The sequence below is a fragment of the Sinohyriopsis cumingii genome, unplaced genomic scaffold (genome assembly GCF_028554795.1).
Source record: "Sinohyriopsis cumingii isolate HCF-2022 unplaced genomic scaffold, ASM2855479v2 utg001237l, whole genome shotgun sequence".
In the NCBI taxonomy this organism is placed as follows: domain Eukaryota; kingdom Metazoa; phylum Mollusca; class Bivalvia; order Unionida; family Unionidae; genus Sinohyriopsis; species Sinohyriopsis cumingii.
Window position 1 is genome coordinate 953,729 of NW_028315973.1, and position 17,384 is coordinate 971,112.

General features: G+C 34.7%; 1 protein-coding gene across 2 annotated transcripts in view; it reads left to right on the forward strand.

The window, feature by feature from the left end:
* Positions 1–17,384, forward strand: part of LOC149772705 (cytosolic purine 5'-nucleotidase-like) — a 329,115-nt gene that overhangs the window by 86,532 nt on the left and 225,199 nt on the right. The window lies entirely within an intron of this gene.

Consider the following 17,384-nt stretch of genomic DNA (forward strand, 5'->3'; position numbering starts at 1 on the left):
ATAATAATAATAATAATAAAGACTATTTTCAGAGGGGGACTTGGTTACAAAATGAAATCAAATCTACCTTGGTGCCCTCTGTTATGAACATATATTATACAAGATAATATGTTTACACACATACACATAAACATCAATACAAGAAAATACATAAACAAATTATTGACATAAATGCTACATGGATTCAGTTGTTTTGTCCTCTTGTTTAACATGAATTCTTTGGATATTGTAATACACTTCACATGTTCCTCAGTACATATGGGTGGCATATTCTCCAAAACCATTAAAGCTAGAAATATGAAATGGATATCATTGATAGTCCAGTGAGTGTAGATGTTCTGTGGGTGTAAATTCTGCTGACATTTTAGGGAGGGCTCCCTGAGTGATAGAGTGGTCTGAATTGCTCAACGTTGTAGACAACTGCCATCTTACCTCTGTCTGTGTGTGTTTGAGTCTTAGGCTTGGCTAGTGTGGGTAGATGAGATAGCTTGCCAGTTTTATTTTGAAATATCCCAGTCACAAAATACTTGAGTAGATCCTGTTTGATAGAACGTTTCCCTCATTCCTTATACCTGCTGCATATATTACTAGATCAAAACCATGATTTTACCTTGTACCTTTCCAGAAGTCATCCTAATCATAAAAAAATTGGCATTGCCTATAAGTGCTTTTATTCATAATATAAGTCTGGCTGGATCTTGATATCTGGATGAAATGACCTCTCCAGCCAGATTAAGTGGAGTTGCTGAAAATAGTGCGAAGTGGGTGTAGAAAAGATCAAAATAGTGCCTTTGGACTAATGTTGTAACATGTATTCAAGTCAGATTATATTAAAATTATGACGAAGTATTGTTGAAAGCTTATAAAAATAAAACTTTGATTATTGTGATTTGCTGCGTTTGTTGTGTAACATAAAATGGAGGAATCGAAAATAGAGTACAGTTGAAGTTCATTTGTGGGCCTGGATATGTCCTCTTTCATACTTTGCTTCAGAGTACCGGTAGGTAGCAAAAATTAATTTTTTGCTGTTTTGACAGGTTTGTGTTTGAATTTGTTATTTATGATCATTAAATTACATGTAGCATCAAAACTGACTACAGAACAGAATTTTTTCTATCTCTCCACATTCCCATTTGAAGGAAAATTGACACAAAAGTTAATGTTTTTCACTGCTTTTATATCTTTGAACTATTCGTTTAAAAGCATAATTGGAAGGATTTTTAAAGTGTAAATATAATAATGATTCAGAATAAACAAAAAATTGCATCAAATGTCCATTTGTTTTATTTCTAAAAATATTTTTTCTTGGACATGTATGCACAGTATTTGGTCAAAAGGTGTAAAATGTTCTGTTTTGAAATAATGTCATTATCATGGAAGAGAGCTGTACATTACTTTAAATTTTACAAATTTTACAACTGTTATCATCTCAGTCATATGTGATTTCTTTGAGAAAAAAAATGATTATAATGATTACATACTCACTTATAAGTTAGATCCATGTACAAACAACATAGATCCTGATCTACCATCACTTTTAGTGCAGCCCAATCAGGGTCTGTGTTGTTTATTCTACTGATTACTCCTAACAAACTACAAAAATGGTACTCAAATTGCTGGTGCATCATGCAACAGCAGCTCCAGGTCTATGTGGTTTGCAGTTGGATATGAGTTATCCATGAGTATAGATAGTAACAAAGTTACAAAGCCCGAGAAGGAAAATTACTACAACAGGCTTCACATTTCACTCATTTGGTGCAAAAAGATCATGCAAAAATTGTTGCAAGTAATCATTAGAAAAATGGGAAGTAAGTTTGTGAATAAAAATAAAAGTAGAAAGTGAAAAGTGTGATGTGATGTGATTTTGATTTTTAATGTAGCTTTAACAATTTTTCAGTCATATCGCTACGATGTCTGCAGTGTGGCAGTTTATAGTGATATCTAGCACTGGGGCATCATGCCGCAGACATGTAGCATGATGTCCCACCCAGTCACATTATCCTGACACCAGGCCGACCAGTCCTAACACTAACCTCTTAATGCTGAATGCCACACGAGGCAGCTGTTAGTACCATTTTTGTAAGTCTTTGGTATGACTCGGCCGGGGATCGAACCCACAACCTCCCGCATCTGAGGAAGACGCTCTAACCACTAGGCCACCGGAGTGGTTGAAAGTGAAAAGTAAAGGAAGGTATTGGAAAGTTGAAGGACACAGTGGATTCATTAGAATTTGAGAATCACCAAACAAAGAGAAACTGGGCCCTGGGTGGCAGAGTTGTCTAAAGTGCTCACCATCTCACCTCTGTCCATGTCGGTTCAAGTGTCAGGCCTAGCCTGTATGGGTATGTGAGAAAGCATGCCAGTAGCTTCGTGTGGGTCATTGGTTCTTCTTGTTGTTGTGGGGTTTAATGCCATTTTTCAGCACATGATAGGCTATGCATGGTGGCCAGTATTAATGGTGGAGAAAGAACCCAGGAAACCCCTGGAAAGAACCACCGACCCATGAGAAGCTACCAGCAAGCTTTCTCACATATCCACATTGGTTGAGCCTGAGACTCAAACCCATGCAGTGAGATGGCAGTGATTCGTGACGGAGAGTGCTGTAGACCATGCGGCCACTTGGGGCTCCCAGTCATTGGTTCTACATGGGGATGTTGGCATGTCTGATTTGCAATTTTGTCAGTTTAAGGAGTTGGCCTAATAGGTATGTGCAGCTTTTTGTTGTTACTTTTTTATTTTAATGTGTTCATTTATTAATTTATCGATTAAGTTATTTGTTACATTGATTTATTTTTTTATTTTAGACGTTCATTTTCTAACATCAGTAATTTAGTGTTCAGTTGTTTTTTCATGACTGTTGGTCTCTTTTGGGACAGTAATATTTTAATTTTGTTTTCTTGTATTTTTACATAAATTACAAGCCTAATTTGCAATGAAAATTATTCAGGACTAGTACATGTGTTGATGTTGATGTTTAGTACATTGTTTCTTTTAACCTCCTTTCATCATCAGTAAATAGAATACTTGTTATTATTTTTTTGTGTTGTATTCCTTTGCTTGAGATAACCTTATTGCTTCAATCTTCATCTTTGTCATTACTCATTTAGTATCACTTTTTCTGTCTGTCTTCCTCATTAATTGATACACATTCATCTAATTGCTTAATTACTTCATATTTCTTATAAATTTTTAGCTATGCTAGATATAAATGATAATAGCTTATGGGATGATCTGTTGTCTGTTGTCAGTCCATCAGCACAAATTTGTTATCACTGCTCCTCCTTGTACACTACATGGATGATTGCTATGAAATCTTAAAGGAGACTAGAAATCAAAATTTTCCTTTTACGTATGTAATTCTCTACAGATTTTAATCCGACTGTCATGTTTATAAATTAAATATTGTAAGCGGGTAGTGATTTTATTGCATGGAAGATGCCATGATTCCGTAAATTGCCGAGTTTTTCCGAGTTTTGATGAGATGACAGATCACGTGGTACCGTGACGCAATACTAGCCAGTCCTCGAATACAAACATAAACATTGCCGAGCGAGGCAGACGGAAGGAGACCACATTTGGGTTGCACATTCAAAACTTGAATCTGCAGTCTGATATAATAGTTTATGTACTGTACTGGTCAGTGCTAAAAGAAATTTTTTAGGCACAGGCCCCGGGCTGGTGACTTAAATAAACTCAAGACCTGACTGAAATTCCACAAGCCCGGACAGTTCATACCTGTCAACTCTCAAGCCGGGAGAAAAACCTCCCGATTTTGGGGGTATTTCCTCATCTACATCCCGATCTCGTGATATCTCTAAATTTTTCGCATTGAAGTCCCGATTATTACATTATGTCTGTCAATTTTCATTTGTCAGAAGAAAAAAGCCCAACCCCAAACCATTTATAAATAGATATAACGTATGCAATCCACAGTCTAAACTGTCACACTGCAGACATCGTAGTGATATGACTGAAAATTTTTTAAAGCTACATTAAAAATTCAAATCACACGCACACACATCTAAATCCGGCACTGGACGAAATAGTTAATATCACACAACAGTTTTTTTCTTTTTTTCTTCTTCAGTAAATAGAACATGAAAATTAAACATTATTCAAGTAAATTTCAGATGTTTCTAAACAACTGCAACAGTACTATAGTATAAAAAAATTAAAAGAATAAAATTGTCACCAATTAGCTTAAATGAATGATCACTGTGAAATTTTCTCTGCAAACAAAATCGCATCTCCATTTCCGCCGAAGAAACTCGGCCAGTTAACACCTGACATTCCTCTACCGTATATGTAAAGTTTAATTACCATGACTAAATTACAAGGAATAAAACAAAATATACCATGCAGTATATGTGGCCCTAAAGAACTAATTCTGAATAAATATTTTGTTCAGCAAACAGTGTTACATGCATTAAGACTTAAACCTGAAGTCCATGGCATCGTAAGTAACAACAAAATAGGCATCGTTTATTTTGGCAATCAATTGCTGGTGCTTACACATACACACACTGTCGAACATGGTTTCTTTGAAGTATGTCCGAAGGGCAGTCCTTTTCACAAGATCAATGCAAGGATAAGGAGTCTGTTCATTAGTCACACCGGCTTTATTGTTTGCGTAATTAAATTAAAACTTAAGCTGTTTTGCAATTTAGCCAGAGCTGACCAGAATATGCAAAATGGGCTTGTCCTGGGGGAATAATAAGGCGTATCACATGGAGAAAAGGTACGTCCCATCCATGGGCACTCGCACATTGGGGCAAGGGGTTGGGGGTTGGGTCAATAGTGTCTCCCCCCCAGTTTCTGTTGTCAGCCATTTAATGTGAAACTTTGACCTCTTTTGTTTTAATCGCTGCTATCTAAACTGCCCAAGGAATAGTTTTATATCGGTTCCAATCATTACAGATTACCGTTTATACATACTACATGTATACAATGATTTTGTTTTAAAATTTGTAATTTTTATAAGATTACTGAAAATTGTGTTTTCTGGAAACACAACAGGTTTAGAATATTATTTTTGGCAAAGCCTCAATTTGATTAAAATCAAATCTAAATTTCACTGTGGACAGTAGTGATTTGATTTAGATTGTGCTGTGTTAAGGCATGTATGTCAACATCTTGAAAATACATTTACTCATTTCACCAGCGCGATCAAAGTTTCCTCAGGCAAACAATTTTTGTTTCGACAAGCCTGATGGGCACCTCACTTTGAATACAGGATGGGCCGGAACTAAAACCAGAGGGGGCCCAGGGTGTCGGGCTATCAGATTTATTTTTAGCACTGCTGATGTAGATAAAAGATCTGTGAATTGATTGTTGCATTTTGTGGTCACTTACTTGGCCTTCTGCCAATTTTCGTAACTCGCACGTTTAACACTTTTCCCAGGATTTAATATATTCAACGTTATATCTGGAACAGCGCCAGCTTTTAGTCTAGGCCTAGCATTTGCTTATCCTTGAGCTGCCATTTTTTCAGAATCCCTCTCGTAACAGTCCTTTGAGAAATGTAACGAGCACATAGTGCTGTATGGTGTTGCTTTGAAATCGACTCGTTTGTAATAATGTATCCATTCTTTCATTATGCCTTTATCTTTCGGAAAAGAAAAAAAAAGTATTGTCCACAGGCTTTTCTTAATGTTCTATTACACCCGTAAGCAACGCAAAACGGTATTGTCTTTTACTCTGGCAACTCCCACTTGGGCTGCTGGAGTCGCTACTATGACGTCACATCCCGAAAGTAACCGAATAGGCGTGGAAATTTTGCATACGAGGTCACGGAAATTCAGCTCCTAGAAGATAGGCCAATATTTTAATATTGGCATTACAGTCGCAGATGATACTTCAGAATAAGGTTTTCTGCTATAGTACTTTTATTATTATTCTATATTTCCATTGGTTTCTGGTCTCCTTTAAACATACATTTATTCCATGGTCAGATTGGTCTGGTTCTAAATGAAATTAGTGCCAATTTGACATGAAAAATGGCCACCACAGTGGCCATCTTGTAAAGCAAATCAGTGCTCCTTGTGAATGGAGAGCAGTATCAACATCATAAATAAAAATGGTACTAATCTGATGACCAATATGGCCACCACTGGAGCCATCTCGAAAATCTTGTTATTGCTATTCCTTCAGAACAAGAAGTAATGTTACCTTGGGGTTTTCACCAGAATTCATCTTATGACGTAAATGAAAATGGTGGCAGTCTTGAAAATGTTGTTATTATTATTACTTATTGGATGGTCACATCAGCATGGGGCTGTTGCTGAACAACAGATAACCAGTTGGTCCTGAATGTTAGGAAAACATAAGAGGAATGGCAAAAGCTAAAGGAATTTGATTGTGAAATATTAGAAGTTAATATAGATATGTTTGCCAACAAAGATCAGGAAACTTTATAAACTTTACAAAAATGAAAAAGAAAAAAAGCCAGAATTGTCAGAAACTAGAAAAAAAGTACTTAGAACATGTTTTTTTTTTTAAGATCCATTGCTTGATGGAATGAGTTTGGAGAAAAAAGTCCCAAATACTTATTTAATCATGAAAAAAGAAACTGTGTCAATAAAACAACCAAAGAACTGATTTTAGATGATGGGACAATGTTTATATGGAATTGTAGTAATTCTTCAGCTTGTTTTATGATAATACTTGAGAAGTTCAAAATAGATTTTACAATCACAGTATAAAGCTCAGATAGATTTCATAATCACAGATTAAGCTCAAAAAGACTTCATAATCACAGTATCAAACTCAAATTTCATATTCACAGTATTTATTAAGCTCAAATAGATTTCATATTAACAGTATTAAGCTCAAATAGATTTTGTAATCACAGTATTAAGCTCAAATAGATTTTGTAATCACAGTATTAAACTCAAATGGATTTTGTAATCACAGTATTAAACTCAAATAGATTTTGTAATCACAGTATTAACTCAAATGGATTTTGTAATCACAGTATTAAACTCAAATGGATTTTGTAATCACAGTATTAAACTCAAAGAGATTTTGTAATCACAGTATTAAACTCAAATCACTATTAAGCTCAAATAGATTTTATAATCACAGTATTAAGGTCAAATAGATTTTATAATCACAGTATTAAGCTCAAATAGATTCTTTATTCACAATATTAAGCTCAAATAGGTTATGTAATCACAGTATCAAGTTCAAAAAGACTTCATAGTCACAGTATCAAGCTCAAATAGATTTCATATTCACAGTATTAAGCTCAGATAGATTTCATATTCACAGTATTAAGCTCAAATATATTTTGTAATCACAGTATTAAGCTCAGATAGATTCTATAATCACAGTATTAAACTCATCACAGTATTAAACTCAAATAGATTTCACAATCACAGCATTAAACTCAAATAGATTCTATAATCACAGTATTAAGCTCAAATAGATTTTATAATTGCAGTATTAGGTTCAAATAGATGTTATAATCATAGTGTTAAACTCAAATAGATTTTATAATCAAAGGTTAAAATACAAATAGATTTTATAATCACAGTATTAAACTCAAAAAGATTTTATAATCAAAGTATTAAACTCAAATAGATTTTATAATCACATTTTTAAAAACAAATAGATTTTATAATCATAGTATTAATTTATAATCACAGAAAACAGCTCAGTTAAGAGGAAGGAGAATTATATGATGGTTTACTTGAAAGTCATAACAGTATAGAAAGGATTCAAAAATGATGGAAAGTGGACAAAGTTCAGACTTGGATGGATTCACTGGCAAATTTTATAAAATGTTTGGGAAGGATTGCAGGGGTGGATGTTCCGTGCGGATTAGTAAACTGTGGATATTACTAGAAAACTCGAGGTGTCATTCCACATTTAACACAGGAAAAAACTACATTACAAATTGGAGACCTTTGTCTTTTTTATTTTTTGACTATAAAATTACTTTGGCAGCTATTGCAGCTAGGATTTAAAAGTCTTTCCATCAATAATCAATGATAGTCAATAAAGATTTATGAAGGGTAGATTCACTAGTTAAAAATAAGACTATAGTATAATATCATGCATCAGCTAGAGGACAAATATTAAAATGGTTTATTATATGGTAACTAATAAACTGCAGAAAAAAGTCCTTCATTCAGTTCAATGGTACATTTTTGAAAAGTATTACAATCTTTTAACTTTGTTCATTCTGTTTGTAAGAGGTTCTGATTGTTTTGTAACAAGGCTAAAAGTTGTTATAGATAATGGACTTAAGTTGCATTTCTTTATACTTGAGAGTCTTTCATCAAGGAGATACCTTTGCACCTTGTATGTTTATCATTGGTGCTGATACTTTAGTGAGAAATTTGAAGCCATATGTTGGTGTACAGGGATTGATCTTTAGATGTCAGAGGATATAAATGGGTTAACATGCTGATGATGTTTTTATTCTTCTTGATTTATCAGAATGTTTTGTCAAAGTAAGTATGAATACTTTAAAAGATGTTCCTAATACAAGTATCTAGACCTAAAGTAACAACTTAGTAACATAGCATAAACAAAGGCTTCTGGATAGGCAACAATACATTTTTTGATGAAGAATCTCTCCAAGATTGATTTATGTTGGTCTATTCTTGATTTTAAACTCTTGGCATTTAATTTTCTTTTGATTTGAAACAAATGTTGGAAATTATGTACAGGAGAAAAAATCAACAACTTCAAAAAGAGTAGTGGATAGATGGAGTCCAAGAAATCTGGTTAGGTACTTTTTGTAATAATTTGTATTTTGCACATATTCTTACATCTTTTTCAGGACATCCAAATCCAACTGCTTTAATGGAAATATAACTTTATTTCATTTTGTATGGGTGGTAAAGCTGGGAGAATGAAACATGATATCCCTTGTATATCATGTAAATCAGATAGAATTCATTAGGCACATTAAGATAACAGGGTTAAAATATTGCATGAAAATAGACTGAGGAAAAATGTTGTCACTGCAACTGTATTTAAAATAAAAAGGATATTTGGAATTTAAGGAGAATGAAAATGAAGTAATCTGACAATCTTATAAAAGCAGTTTTGGAGGGATCATTTTGGTAGCAAAGTGTCTTATTGAAAAGAAGAACTACAAAGTCAGAATGAATATTTATCCCATAGTATTTTAAATTTTGTCTCTCCCAGACAGTTTTATCAATACATATCTTGGAAAGAAGCCATCATTGAAATACATTATGATTTAGTTGACAAGCAAGGAAATTTAATATTGTTAGAAATGATAAATTGAAAAATTGGATGTAATGATTTTTAAAATACTTTCTTATTATACAGAATTCCAAAATAATGATTTTTATATGCAGGAGGAGATGGTAATGTTCTTGCATAAACAAAACTGAAATATATTTACAATTATCTTTCAGAAAAATAGAACATTTCTTCTGTACCATTTTATCATAACATCAGCATTAGTTAAAACTCAGATGTTGGTTCATTTTTCTGGGGTGACGAGCATGTGTGTGAAGATCCTTCATGTGGAAGAGTTTTGCATTCAAGTTTTTCTGTTTGGTCTGTTGGTTGGTTTTTAACAGCACTGTCATCACGTTATTGGCTATATCATGCTGGGGAAATGGGAGCTCTGTGCAATTCCTGAGGATATGTTGAGGAAACTGACATGGACTTGCTCTGGCAGGTATCAAACCTGTTACTCTTGGATTGCAAGTCTGACTGTGTCACCTGAGCTACCACAGCTGTCAGAATAGTTTGGGGCACATCAGGTCATGGTGAAGTGCTTTGTTCAGTAGTATCTATTAATTTATGGGGGAAAAAAACCAAGCTGCTCTTTTCCGGTTTCTTATGCCAATTACATCTCCTTTTCATGGAATAATGTATAATTCAACAGCACAGCATCAGTTGACTTGTAGACATGAAAGGAAGGGCCTCTTTATTTATAATCAATCACACTCAGAAGGTGAAACAGAAAAATGTAACCTATGTCAACAAGATTATTAATCAGCATCTTGCACAGAAGATACACAAACCCAAGTTTATCAGAACTGTACATAAACTGAGAATATATTTGTAAGGAAAATCGTTTTGTGTCATTTGTACACAGTATGTGGTATACTTTCGGTACAATATGACAGTAAAAAATTCGATTTGGATGATCTTTCTGCTAGTCGTGTTGTTTCAAGATAAAACACTTTTTTATCCATCGTAAGGTTAAAAAGAAATATTCTTACTGCTCACTGGAAATGGTGTGACCATTACATTATGACATCACTGATATGGCATTACAATTTAACTTAGTGTGTCATGGTACTATTAATTCAGGGATTAAATAGAAAACAATAGACTAATAATGAAAATGAAAAATTATTATGCAATTTTAGTATTCACAGTAACAATTTTGTGAGAGAAAATCATCAAGTCTATGAAAAGTATTGCAGGACTCTGAAACCTAATTTAATGTAATCATGTGCATAAACTTTCTGTTGCAGAAATTGAAGTGATCTCCATAATCTTGTACTGAGAAATAATTTCTTACCACTATGTACATTCTATGTGTGAGAGAAGTCTGGATTTCAACCTGTCCAAATTGAATTAATTTTTAAATATGCGTTCATCTATTTTTATGTGCAATTAGTAATATAAAGAACTTTTTCCTCAAATGTTTCTATGTAATAATTTTTACTTGGGGATAGATATTCAACTTAGAGCATTGCAAGAGGTATTTTAATTTTGGTGATTTTGGATTCGTTGGTCTTAGTTATGTAAAGATAACAAATTTAAAATAAATTTAAATACTCCATCATCTTCTGCAAGTTTTCTTACTTTTTTGAATTACCCAAAATTGCTTCACTTTGTAATGTATCAGACCAATAAAACTAACTGTTGTTGATCATCTATATAAAATGTGAAATGAATCTCAGCTAATTGACATTTATGCTATGTAAACGGGTCTATGATAATTTTGTGTATATCATAGATTCTTCTTTGTTTATCATTTACACTCAAACCCTACCCGTAACAACATAAACTGAATAAAAATAAGATATTTTTTGTTAATGCAGATTTTATATATCCTGGGGCTAAATGGAAGGCGTTCTTCTCATTCTAATGTATGGAGGTTATCAAGCTATAACAAACCACTTGTAAAGAAACTTTTGTAGTATGTTCACATCTTGTGAGCTTTCATTCTCCATGCATTTATGAGGAATCCAAATGCTTTTAGTTTGGAAACCACTCACATCTGAAGTGCAACTCTTGCAAGAATCATATTTTTTAAGTACTGCTTATGAAGTTTTCCTTACTTATGTTTTTGACATAAAGTTCTTGCACCCAGTGGCATATACCATATATACTTGCTTATAGCTAGAGTCAAACTGCAAACAACAAAGATCCTGATCTGACATAGCATAATGTCTTTCAAATCACGGTCTGTGCTGCTTGTTCTACTGATTACTCCTAACTTTATGGGTTGGTGTAGTTTGCAGATGAATTTGACTTATAAGCGAGTATAGAGTAGTGTATATTGAGTCTGAACAATGAATTTCTTACTGGGTTTTCCAACCAGAATTTGTAGCTAATAGTGGTTAGAGGTCTGACATATCAAAACAACCAGACATTTGATTGACCTGTTGAGTGCCTATTGATAGGTCTGTTTACTGCCACAGCTAGAGAGAAATTTACACAGCAGAGTTGATCATCCATTTGCAAACTTTAAAAGTTCTGTGTTTCTCTAAACTGATCTCTTTCGTTTAAGCTTTATGGATAGCAGACAACATGTAAGAACTTTATCACTTCAAAACTGAAGAGCTTGACAATTTGCAAGATCTACTGACCTCCAAAACTGAAGAGTTTGAAAGCATGAGTGATTTTATTTTACAAAAAACACACAGTAACATTTTTATGAATTTTTTACAATGTTCAAATTACATTCAAGACACAGATTGACTTATGTCGTTACAGCATGAAAATGATTTAAATCTGTGAACTACATGTATTATGATGTATAACATATATGTTGACAGAGCAGGACTTGATGATAATATGTAAAATTGTACAGTGAATCATAAGATAGTAGTGATGCTTACTTAGTGGCAATGGTGTAGAGTATCTCATTTTTATATCCCAACCCTGATCTATCTTTAAGTGTAAAGAAAACTACTGAAATATCTCTCACTATAAAACACACGTGGCCATTGCTGGTGAAATAAGAACTTAATTAGTTATGAAGTGTATGTACAGATAAGTGTATTTGGTAAATTTACTGCTTGAAAGTGGATGGTTTGAACAGATGCATTTTCTATTTTTGCATAACATAGTTTTAATGCTAACTGGTAAATGAAAATTTAATTTGACCACTCTGAAAATGCTCATTAAAATTTTAGGGTGTAGCTTAATTAGGATAAGTAGTGTTTTTTAATGTAAAGTTTCATTCCATTAAATAATTCAGATAAAAACTACTATTAATTATACTATATTCTCAATTGAAAAGAACGTTACTTTTGTTCATAATTATCCTCCACCCACTTAAGTTGGGGCAGGGGAATATAGATGAGTTCAATCCATTAATTTGTTTTCCTTTTAACCATCAGTCCATCCACCTGTCATGGTACAAGTCCAAAACCTGCCCAAGAAACCTGTAATAAATTCAGTACACATACTAGATTGGTGGTCTAGATTTCACAAGTTTTCATTTGTAATATTTACAATGTTTTTCTCCACTTGTCTCTCCAGCCAGCCATTAATTTATCCACTCTTTGCTTTCCATGGGAAAATCACAACAGCATTTATATCTTTTTGAAATTGGCAGACACACATACATATATGTCTGTCCATCCACCATTCCATTTTCCTCACCACCTCTCCTTAAGTTCATCCATCATACACACTTAATTTCTGGAGTAAAACAAGATATTCATATGGAACATCATATCCAGTTGTCGTAACCAGATAAATTACAAAAATATGTGCACACACATATGATACCTATTACTACTTCGTATCCATTGTAAATTTGAACTTCCTATAAGTGTTATCTCCAACAAGTCCTTCTGTCTCCTAAGACATTTTTGCAGGGCAGATAATGCAGATAACTTTTTATTGTTGTTGATGCTGGTTTTCTGTGAGGAAATGCTAACTGCTAGCACTTTAAATTTGTATATTAAATTATACTGATACTCATACCCCTATATAATTGCTTATAAGTCAAGTCAAACTGCAGACAACAAAGATCCCGATTAGCCATAGTATAATGCACCTGTAGATTAGGATGTATTTTTTTTTTCTTCTGATTATTTCTAACAAACTGCACAGACCCAGATCTGCTGGCACATTATGTGATGGCAGATCTGGGTCTATATAGTTTGCAGTTTAGCTCAAGTATATACATATTTGTTTTTCTGAAACCTTCCTGCATTTTTGCCAGAGTTGCAAAGATATTTGAGCTTATGGAATTTTCTTGAGCTTGACAATCCATTCCTTTTCTTTGCATATCTGATTTGCAGCTGGTGGGTCATGAGTTCAAGACCTCAGTCACAATGGGTTGCTTGGGTACCCTTAAGGAGGTACCTTGCCACAGTGCAAATGTCAGTGCCAATGGGTTGATCGAGTACCCTTAAGCAATGTAGCTTGCCACAATGCAAATCCTAGTGCCAGTGGGTTGATTGAGTACTCATACCCCAGTGATACTCATACCCCACTGTCAGTGAGTTGATTGAGTACTCATACTGTAGTGCCAGTGGGTTGATTGAGTACCCATACCCCAGTGCCAATGGGTTGATTGAGTACACCTAAAGCAAGGTACTTATACCTTGCCTGATTTCAGCTTCTTAGGTCTGTTGTTCATGGCAAAAAAAAGATTTTTTTAAAAAATCTTGTTGAAGAATGGAAAGACATGTTAGATAAAGATAATGAAGTTGTTATTATTATTGTTATTATTATTATTGTTGTTGTTGTTATAGCATTCTAGCCTTGTGGCCAGAATGTTGCAAGTCATACCATTGTATCAGTTCTGGTGTATTGAACAATTTATTTTACTCGGATTGCCTTGGCATGAAATAACCTATTTGTGTTGCATTGTCATAAAACACCAAATCGTCAACAAGAAAAATTATTGTTATTATTATTATTATTATTATTATTATTATTATTATTATTGTTGTTGTTGTTGTTGTTGATATTATTACCTTATTACCTGTTCAAGATAATAATAAAAAGTGATGAAAAAATTAACAAGACAGCCATTGTCACAGTATGGGAAATAAAACAGAAAATGCACAGGTTCTAATACTAAGTATTTTGAATTGTGTGGTGTGATATTAGATTCTAGTTCCAGAATGAAATTGGGAAGAATTGGAAAAGTTCTAAAGTTCATTAATTGTGTATGGCAAGTCCATCAAGCCTGAATGTATATAATATTGTCTCAGGATGGTGAAAATGCTGCTGTTAAAAACTTTATGCCTATTAAATTTATAGGAGGTTTGTTTGAGATACTGTTTCTACATGGATGTAACTGAAAAATCTGAATGCTGTGTTTATACACATGTAACTGGGGAATCTGAATTTTTGTTACATATGTATAACTGGAGAATTTGAATGCTGTTTTACACACATGTATTTGGGGAATCTGGATGCTTTTTACATATGTATATACTGGAGAATCTGAATGCTGTTTTTACACTAATTTACTGGGGGCCCCGAGTGGCTGCATGGTCTAAAGCGCTCTCCGTTATGGATCACTGCCATCTCACCTCTGTCTGCGTAGGTTCGAGTTTCGGATTCAGCCAATGTGGGTATGTGAGAAAGCTTGCCAGTAGCTTCTCGTGGGTCGGTGGTTCTTTCTGGGGTTTTTCCGGGTTCTTCCTCCACCATTAATACTGGCCGCCATGTATAGCCTATCATGTGCTGAAAAATGGCGTTAAACCCTACAATAACAACAACAACACTAATTTACCTGGGGAATATGAATGCATTTTTTTACATATGTGTAACTGGAGAATCTGAATGCTGTTTTTATACACATGTAATTGGATAATCTGAATTCTTTTTTACATACATGTTATTGGAGAATCTGGATCCTGTTTTTACACTAATTTAACTGGAGAATCTGAATGCTTTTTTTTTTTTTACATATGTGTAACTGGAGAATCTGAATGCTGTTTTTACATGTAACTAGAGTATCTGAATGCAGTTTTTACATGTACAAGTCAATAGCACTGATAACTGAAGAAAATTTTGTTATGTAAATGTTACAGAATGTTGGCTTAGTCATCTTGTGACAGTCTATGCCGTCAATTACAAGTGCCAATTTAAATTTAGTTCATAAAAATTATTTGTCTTGGTTATAATGAGCTTGTCCTATTAAGGCTTCTTGATTTGGACATGAAATATTCTGAATATAATGGACTGCTGGGCAGCCTCAGGTGTTTTATGGTACAGCAACACAACTAGGCTATTTAGTCCTAAGGTAGTTGGAATAAATTCCAGGAACACACCATGTGGCTGACTCAAGCTGACTTGATGGTAGAAACTGAACCTGGGTCATTTTGGTGGTGAGTCTGGCATAATAATCGTGGTCTACTTTGGCTTCGAAAATCTTGGAATGGAAGCAAAAAAGCAGGTTTACCATAATATACAATAAAATCACTCACAAAAACATTAACATGTTTGAATATCTAGTTAATCTGAAATGAGCTGCACCATGGACTTTACTATTCAAGGTCTTGCTCTCATTTATCTTTAATGAACATGTACTAAAGAAGCAATGCAGAAACATAAAATAAAAATGTGACGTGTTATATATGGATTAAAATACAATGGTGAAATAGAAAAACACTAAAAATGCAATTATTTAAAAAGGAACTATAAATTCCTATTAATTGTGAAAGGTCCAATGGTGTGTAATAACTTAACATGTAATACTTACCTGTGAACCAATTGTATTTGAAAAATGCGAGGTGTACCTACCCCTCCCTTCGTAAAGGGTGAAATACAATATGGTAAACGAAGAATCATCATCATCATCAGTCTCATGACCTAGTGTGGTCGTTGAGGCACTGTGCTGCTGAACATCTGACCAGTTCCCTCCACTTGTCTCGATCATGTGTTAATGCCTGTGTCTCCGCAAAACTTTTCCTGGTCCATTCTTTGATGTTGTCAGTCCACTTTTTTCTTTGTCTACCTCTCCTTCTGCCACCCTGGACGCTACCCTGCAGGACTGTTGTGGATAGACTGTTGGCTGTAGTGACATGGCCATACCATTTCAGCTTTCTCTTTTTGATGGTGGCGAGGAGGTCCTCATATTGGCGTACTTCGCGCCTGATGGTGTTACGCACTTCTTCATTTGTGATGTGGTCCATGTAAGAGATGCCAAGGATGGTTCTGTAGCATCTCATTTCAAGTGACTGGATTCTTCGTTGTAATTCTGCTGTCAGGGTCCATGCCTCACATGAATACAAAAAGACTGAGATGACTAGAGCCCACAATAGTCTGATTTTAGTTTTCAGACAGATATTCTTGTCTCTCCAGATGGGTCTTAGCTTTGACATAGCTGCCACTGTTTGTGCTGCTCATGACAAAATTTCTGCTCTTGATCCCTCTTCAGTGATTATGGAACCAAGATATTTGAACTGGCTCACTGTTTCCAGTTCATGTCCTCTGACTTTAATCTTGGCTGAGATTTGTTTGCCACTATTTGTCATCAGTTTTGTCTTCTCAGCGCTTATCTCCATGTCAAATCTGGAAGATGTTTCATCCAGGTTCTTCACTAAGGTGGCTAGCTCGTCTTCACTGCCTGCCAGCCCATCAGTGTCGTCTGCAAAGCGGAGATTGGTGATGTTACGCCCTCCAATGCTGACTGCCCCACAGTGGTTTTCCAGGGCTTCGCTCATGATGAGCTCGAAGTAGATGTTGAAAAGCGTGGGTGACAGGAGACAGCCTTGATGCACTCCCACTGTTGTCTGGAACCAGTCCCCCACAGCACCTCAGGCAATTACTGCACTGGTAGCCTTGGCGTACAGCTGCTTGATGGTATTGGTTAACTTTTGACCCATGTTATACTTCTTCATTGTGGCCCACAATGCCTCATGCCACACTCTGTCAAAGGCCTTTTTGAAATCTATGAATACATGATAGATGTCTTGTTGGTGTTGCGAGTACTTTTTGCACAGAACCCTGAGATTGAATATTTGTTCTGTTGTGCTTCTTCCACTCCGAAACCTGGCCTGTTCTTCAGCGATTATTTCTTCTGCTTGTGGTTTCAGTCTGTTCAAGATGATCTTCAGCATTACCTTACTAGCATGGCTGATCAAACTGATAGTTCTGTAATTTTGGCATAGCTGGAGATTGCCTTTTTTGGGAAGTGTTATAATCAGTGACTGGGTCCAATGTGTTGGCCATTCACCTCT